The sequence below is a fragment of the Aythya marila genome (assembly GCF_965140915.1).
Source record: "Aythya marila genome assembly, chromosome: 3".
NCBI classification, from domain to species: Eukaryota; Metazoa; Chordata; class Aves; order Anseriformes; family Anatidae; genus Aythya; species Aythya marila.
This window is the reverse complement of record NC_139044.1, coordinates 116,308,045-116,315,126: the sequence shown is the minus strand read 5'-3', so window position 1 is coordinate 116,315,126 and position 7,082 is coordinate 116,308,045.

The window sequence follows — 7,082 nt, the reverse complement described above, 5'->3', positions numbered from 1 at the left end:
CCCCTGCCCCTTTTGCCAGCCCCTGCCCCTTTCCCTGCCCCTTTCCCTGCCCCTTTCCCTTTCCCTGCCCGCCCACTGCTGCTCCCCGCCTCCGCTCCCCCCGTGCGCCCTTCCTGCCTGCTGTCTGCTGCTCTCCTCCTCTTCCTCCTCCTCCTCCTCCTGCTCCTCCTCTTTCTCCTCCTCCACCTCCTCCGGCCCTCCTCCACCCTGCCTCCAACCCGTCTCCATCCCAGCCGTTTCTCACCCCAATCCTGCCTAATTCCTTCCTCCAACCTTCCCAATTCCCTTCTGCAGCCTGCCTGCGACCTCTTCTCCTGCCTCCATCCCTTTTGCTTCCCTCCTCCATCCCACCTCCATCCCACCTCCATATCACCTCCATCCCACCTCCATCCTATCTCCACGTATAAAACCCACATATATACATTTTTCTCAGCCCTCTCTGGGAGAAAGTGGGGATACAACAAATTCCCCGCGAGCAGGAGCAGGGAGCAGATGCTCAGCCCTGCACACACCGCGGGAGGGATGCCACGAGCTTGGCTGGGTTTGGATGCGACGTGGGCCTTGTAGGAGCTTGCAGGGCACGAGGAGGTGCCAAGCAGCACCAGATAAATCAAACCAAATAATTTCATCCTCTTCTTCCCAGCTTCGTCCTGCAGAGCTTAGGCAAGGCAAGAAAAAAAAAGCAAAACCACAGAGCAATTGCATTTATTAAACTGAAATACACCAACAACTTCTCCAATAAACACTGCACAAACACTGGGGCATGTCCTTAAGTGTGTTTATGCTTCAATACACTGTGGGCAAAGGCCCTTGGACCAGCAGCTTCCTTTCAATATAATCTTTAACCAGCAAAGACAGCCTTGGCCGTGTTTTTCTCCGTGCTTTGGAAGTGAAAATCATCGCCAAAAAGCAAATAAATCCTTCGTGGCCTGCCCACACTCAGACTCTGCCTAACACAGCGATCCCTCATGGTGCCAGTCCTTGGTTGCTTTTGCAGATATTTCCTGGCTTATTTATTTTGCCTTGCTCTGGGGCCTTTGGGCTCTCCTTTTTGATCCTCCCAGAGCAGCCACTTGTTTTTTGGCAAATGTTTCGTTGTCTTTTTCAAGAACTGAAAGCGCAAAGTAGGGCTTTGCATGGGGAGCTGGCCTCTCTCTTCTCTGAGGAAGTGATGAAGTCGCCGTTCCTTTTTTTCAGTCAATTTGGGCAGGAGAAATGTCCATTTTTGAGGTGGGTTCTTTTGGTAAACGAAACTGAATCCAGCCCAGAAAGGTTCTCCATTAGAAATGCTTTCCAAGGAGCCTATAAATCCTTCATGTGCCCAAATCAGGCAGGGAAGAAAACTATTATTATTATTATTATTATTATTAAACTTATTTTTTGCTCTTGCAGGGCTTTTTAGAATATCAAAGAAAAAGATGTTTGCTCTGGTTGTGGCAAGCTCCAGCCTTCAGAGCAAAATCCACCACTGCAGGAGCGAGATAAGGAAATCAGCAGGAGGTCTTGGGCAACCTGCTCTTATCTCTCAGATCACCTGCCTCAACATCACGCGGCAGCGAGCTGCTAAGGAGCTGCCTCAGGATCCACAGGGCTAAATTCAGGGAGAGTTTCACTGAAAGAGGAGAAAGAAAAGAAAAAAGAAAAGAAAAGAAAGAAAGAAAATGAAAAAAGAAAATAAAAGAAATCAAAAGAAAAGGAAAGAAAGAAAGAGAGAGGGGAAGAAAGAGAGAAAGAGAGAGAGAGAGAGAGAGAGAGAGAGAGAGAGAGAGAGAGAGAGAAAGAAAGAAAGAAAGAAAGAAAGAAAGAAAGAAAGAAAGAAAGAAAGAAAGAAAGAAAGAAAGAAAGAAAGAGAAAGAAAGAAAGAAAGAAAGAAAGAAAGAAAGAAAGAAAGAAAGAAAGAAAGAAAGAAAGAAAGAAAGAAAGAAAGAAAGAAAGAAAGAAAGAAAGAAAGAAAGAAAGAAAGAAAGAAAGAAAGAAAAAGAAAGAAAGAATGTAGGCATATTTTTTTTTGGCATTTCTAGGGTTTCAAACCATTATCACACAGGACCAGGGGATGGAATTCAGATTTTGTTAAGCAAAAACCTTGGCTTGGAATAAGAGCAAAGTGTGCTTCTCCATGAGGGATCCTTCTGGGTGTGTGCACCCACATTTTTTCTTAATTCACCCTAATAGCCACTTTTAATCACTAACATTTGACTTCTGAAACAGCACTATAGTATTTTCTTGTAAGATCTTTAATATTCCTGCCCTCATCTCGTTCCCTCACATTGCTCTCCTTGACTTTGCATCACTGCAGCCCTCTTCGAGCATCTTCTGCTGCCGGTTCACCCTCCAAAGCTGACGTTGCCCAGCTGAGCACCAGCTTTCCTCTTCCCATCACGGGGCGATGAAGCACCCAGTCTAAAAATGTTGCAGATTACCCAACCCCAGGCCTTTGCTGCTTCAACAGTAATGAAATAGAAATGTGTTTTTGCCTTTGTGCCAGGCTTTATCACTTTCAATTGAGAATTAGCCAGCCTACATTGGTCCCCTGTGCCATTTTAGACAACGGATCTGTGTTTTTCATCTCTAAAAGGACAGGGAAGCCCTGACCCTGCCTGAGAAGTGCTGGCTGTAGGGGCTGGACACGGATGCAGCTCTCACCTCGGCGTGGGAGCTGGAATGCCTGAGCTCAAGCCCACCCTCTCGAAGTATGTGGCTTAAAAAAACTCAGCAAAGATGCTGGTTGTCAGATAATTCTGCTGGATTTTGGCTTGCCCAGCAGCAGCTGGGGGCTGGGACCTTAATCCCCCTCTGAGCCCTTTCTGCTTTACAGCTCCCCACAAAGTTGAAGGTCCCTGCTGGGGTTATTTCTTGCTCGGGACTCGTCCTGCAGCATCCTCCCCACTTCTCCCAGCAGATCCTCACAAACAGGGAACTCCGGTTGTGCAAGCCCTGGTGATTCAGTGAGCTCACGAGGAATCAAGTGACTTTGCAGGATGACATAAGCAAAAAGCAAAAAGCTTCTTCCCTCCGTGGCTGGGAAGCAGCAAATCCAGCTCTGGGTGAGCAGAGAGCTGGTGAGGGCAGAGCCCCACAGGGAGCCAATGCCAGGAATATCATTTGCTCCTGGCAGGATCATGAGGAATGGCCTCAAGTTGTGCCAGGGAGGTTCACGTTGGAAATGATGAGACATTTCTGCCCAGAAAGAGCAGTCAGGCGTTGGGACGGGTTGCCCAGGGAGGTGGTGGAGTCACCGTCCCTGGGGGTGTTCAAGGAGAGGTTGGACGTGGTGCTTGCAGACATGGTTTAGTGGGTGACATTGGTGGTAGGGGATGGTTGGACCAGGTGATCTTGGAGGGCTTTTCCAACCTTAATGATTGTGTGATTCTGTGTTTCTGTGTCCCTATGCACAGCTCTGGCTATGGGCAGAGGGAAGGATGAAGGCAGAAACCACTCCAGGCCTCTGCTCCCGGTGCTTTCCAGCTGCTGCCAGGACTTTGATTTGGGCACACTTAGTCCTTGGCAAGGGTCATCTAAATTAAACATTAATAGCTTTTTTAATTATTTTTTTATTTTTTTTATTTTTTTATTTTGTATGTAAAATATGGAAAATATTCCTTTGCTTCATCATCTCCCTTTGGCATCTCCCCTCCTTTGACTTTAAGCAAGCACAACCATCAGCGAGCCTTTGTGCTTAGCAGTCCCAGATGGATTTTGGGGTGAGTTTTAAATCCATGGGAACTGCTTTCCTCTTTTCTGGGGGGCTGCTGCCCTAGTTTTTTGGGGAAAAAGCACTCTCTTCGTTCCTGTGGGCTGGGGCTTCAGCAGGTGATAGGATCCCAGGTCGACCACGATGTCCCTCTTGACACCTGCCCCCTGGGGCACCTTTCCTATGTGCTCTCCACCCACGGGTCAGGAGGGCTGAAACCCTTTGGGGCAGACACTGTGCTTTCATTTCCCTTTGTGGGACCTGCCTGCCTTTTTTCTTACTCACACCCTACCCCGATCCCCAGAAAACCCAGTAGAGGTGGTTTTAGTGTGAGCCAGATGTCAGCTGCTTTCCCCATGCGCCTCTTCCTGACCTCCTCCCTCCAGCACTTGCTGAGCTTGCGCTTTGAAATCTCCGTCCGTCTGTCCCGGCTGGTGACGGATGCAATCTCTGCCCGTCTGTCCCAGCTTGTGATGGGAAGCGAGAGCCAGCTTCCCCTCCTCATCCTCCTGCGGTCAGCCCCTGCTCAGCTGGTGGGCTTGCACAAGAGGCACCAGGGAAGGGGCTGCTCTCGTGCCTGACAGAAACCTCCAGCTGGCCCCAGAGGAGGAAATCAGCTGCAGAGAAGAAGTGAGAGAGCAGCTGAGGCACTGACACGCGCTGTGACAATTTGCATGCGGAGCATTTTGCTGTGGGTGCTTCAGACACGAACATTGGGATGGATAAAGCAAAACCCCCTCCCATGTCCTTTGCTCTCCTGCAGCACCGGCACTCCGGTGTCCTCCGCCGAGAGCAGCTTTGCCTGTTCCCCCTCTTCCTTTGGGGGAACTAAAATTTAATAATTTTAATAATTTTGCCTCTTTCTGCAGGCTCAGAGGTTGGCCACAACCAAGACAAGACCCTGAGCTAGGTGAGCACCTGGCCGATGGGCTTGTTCCTATCACAGAATCATAGAATTGCAGAATGGTTTGGGTTGGAAGGGAACTTAGAAGGCATCTAAGGAAATTTTAATTTTAATTTATTTAGAAAAAAAAATGTGCAGATGCTGATGGGGATGTTGCCAAGGGTGGAAGGAAGGCTCTGCGGGAACATCCATCCCAGCAGCATCTCGCTGAGGACCTCAGGGTTTGCAGGATGAGGCCAGACCCGAAGGGAAAGCAAACTGCTGGAGGCTGGGCTGGGTTTTGGTGCCACCTCGTGGTCCGGGAAGGTTTTATAAAGTGCAAGAGGAATTTGTGCAGAAAACTACAGAAAAAAAAATGCTGGAGGGCATCACAAAAGGGCTCATCTTGGGACAGGTCTCATTGCTGGGGGATGATTGCTGTCATCCCAAACCAGGGATGCTTGGGAATGGCTCCCCTAGGGAGGTGGGACAGTCAGCTGCTTCTCATCCCATCTCCTGGATGGGATGGAGCCGCAGGATCCTTCTCTGGGTCTCCAGGAGGGATCGGACCAAATCCCAGCCCTGTTGGTGTCATGGCTTCTAGCAAGGATTGACCCCAGAAGAAATTGGTGGGAGCATCTCCAGTGCCCGCTGGCTGCTAAGCAAGGAGCCCTGCTTCAGTACAGCACAGAAAGGAGAAAAAAATAAATAAAACACACCAGAAATAAATAAATAAATAAATAAATAAATAAATAAATAAAAATATAAAAATGCCAGGGACATGTGCATCAGGAGTGAATAGGAAGCTGAGCACCATAAAATCTCCATGGCAGGAGGACTGAACCCTTGCTCCAGCCCATCTCCGACTGATCCTGAAAACCTCCGGCTGGAAACAAGGACGGTGAAGGTTTGGGAGGCCTCATGCACGATGAGCCCAGCTGGCTGTGCACACAAAGGTGCTGAAAAGAAAAGATAGGCAGAGCAGGAGCTAATGAGGAGCAGCTTTACGGTGGGATTAGCTGGGGGAGCCAGGAGAGCATCTCGTGACAGCCGCAGTGGCACGGGGGAAGCAGGCAGCTGTGGGTTCATCCCCAAGGTCTCACTATCCCCACTGCTTTCCAAAGCGCTTCCCAGCCAAATATCTGATAAATTCAGCAGGAGGAGGGCAGCAGGTTCGGCTTGGGAAGAGCAGATGGAGAGGGTGAACGTGTTTTGTGCTAATTGCAGTAGAATGAGATGCACGTGTTTAAAGCGGGGCTTCAGGGTAGAATGACTCTGGACTGGGGTTTTGGAGAAGTCTTGTTTTTTTGAGGAGGAAAGTCATAAACTGGGGTGTTTCCTAGATGATTAGGCAGCAATTCAGCTAGATTGAAATGGGTTGTTAGCTGTAGGCCACTGGAGGTACATGGTGGACAGTGCCTGTGGCACCTTGGCCCCAAGTGTCCTCCAAGAGCCTGTAGGCCTCACCTGAGGGGCAAGTGGTAGCCATATTTCACAGGCCTGAGTCTTTCCAGCATCAAGTGAGGTCCTAACCCTGAACCGACACCCACCCAAGGAACAAACACCAAAAAAGTGGGGATCTTCTTCTGGGAATGGCTACATCAGGGCCTGGCCCTCCTAATGTCACCCCCATGGCTTGGAGCATCTTCCTCCCTGCTGGGATGTCAAGCGACACGTCCAAAGGTGAGCAGAGCCTGAATAAAAATTATCCCTGCTCCGAAAAGGAAAGCCAGGAATGGTATTTATGTACAAACATCTCAGGCGAACAGCCCTGACCTCCTCCTCCTCCTTCCGCCCCGAAGGCGGCTTATTTTTGCTTATCTCCGCATCCCTGGGGTAGCCCTCTGAGGAGATATTCTGGGAGCCCGCTGCTGTTGTTTCCTCCGAGCACCATTTCCTCCAGCACGGGGTCAGCACCACCACCCTCTCCTGATGGGGGCCCCGTGGGTCGCCCGTGGTCCCCGGGGAGGCCTGGGGCTATCTCCAGGAGGACACCGGCCGGAGGAGGAAGCCAATGGTCCAGGAGCCGGGGCGGCTGGAGGGTGCTGGGCGAGGAAGCAAAACAGGAAAGTGGTGGGAGATAAGGAGAAGAAGCTGGAAGAGGAATATAGGGGAATAATGGAGGGAAAGATGGAAATGAAAATTCTCTTACTGCAGACAGAAAGGAAGCCACCAAGACAAAGGCAGAGCAAAAAAAGTCTTTTTTCTTGCTCAAAAGTCTCATGGACTTTTGGGAGTGTGTTAGGTCTAAGACCTCTTCACTCCAGGAGAGCTTGTTGGGAATGGTCTCTGGCATGTACTGATGGACAAACTGTGCCCAAGGTTTGTTTGGCTCAGTGCTCCTTGGTTGGGGTTGAAAGCAAGGGCCTAGTCCTTAAAGAGTGTGGACAAAGATGCTTGTAGTTGTAGATCACTTGTAGATGATCCCTCCTTGGTAGGGAGGGATGATCTGGGTCCCATCTCTCTGGAGCAGGAAGGGACATCATGTGGTGACAACATCTGGGTGAT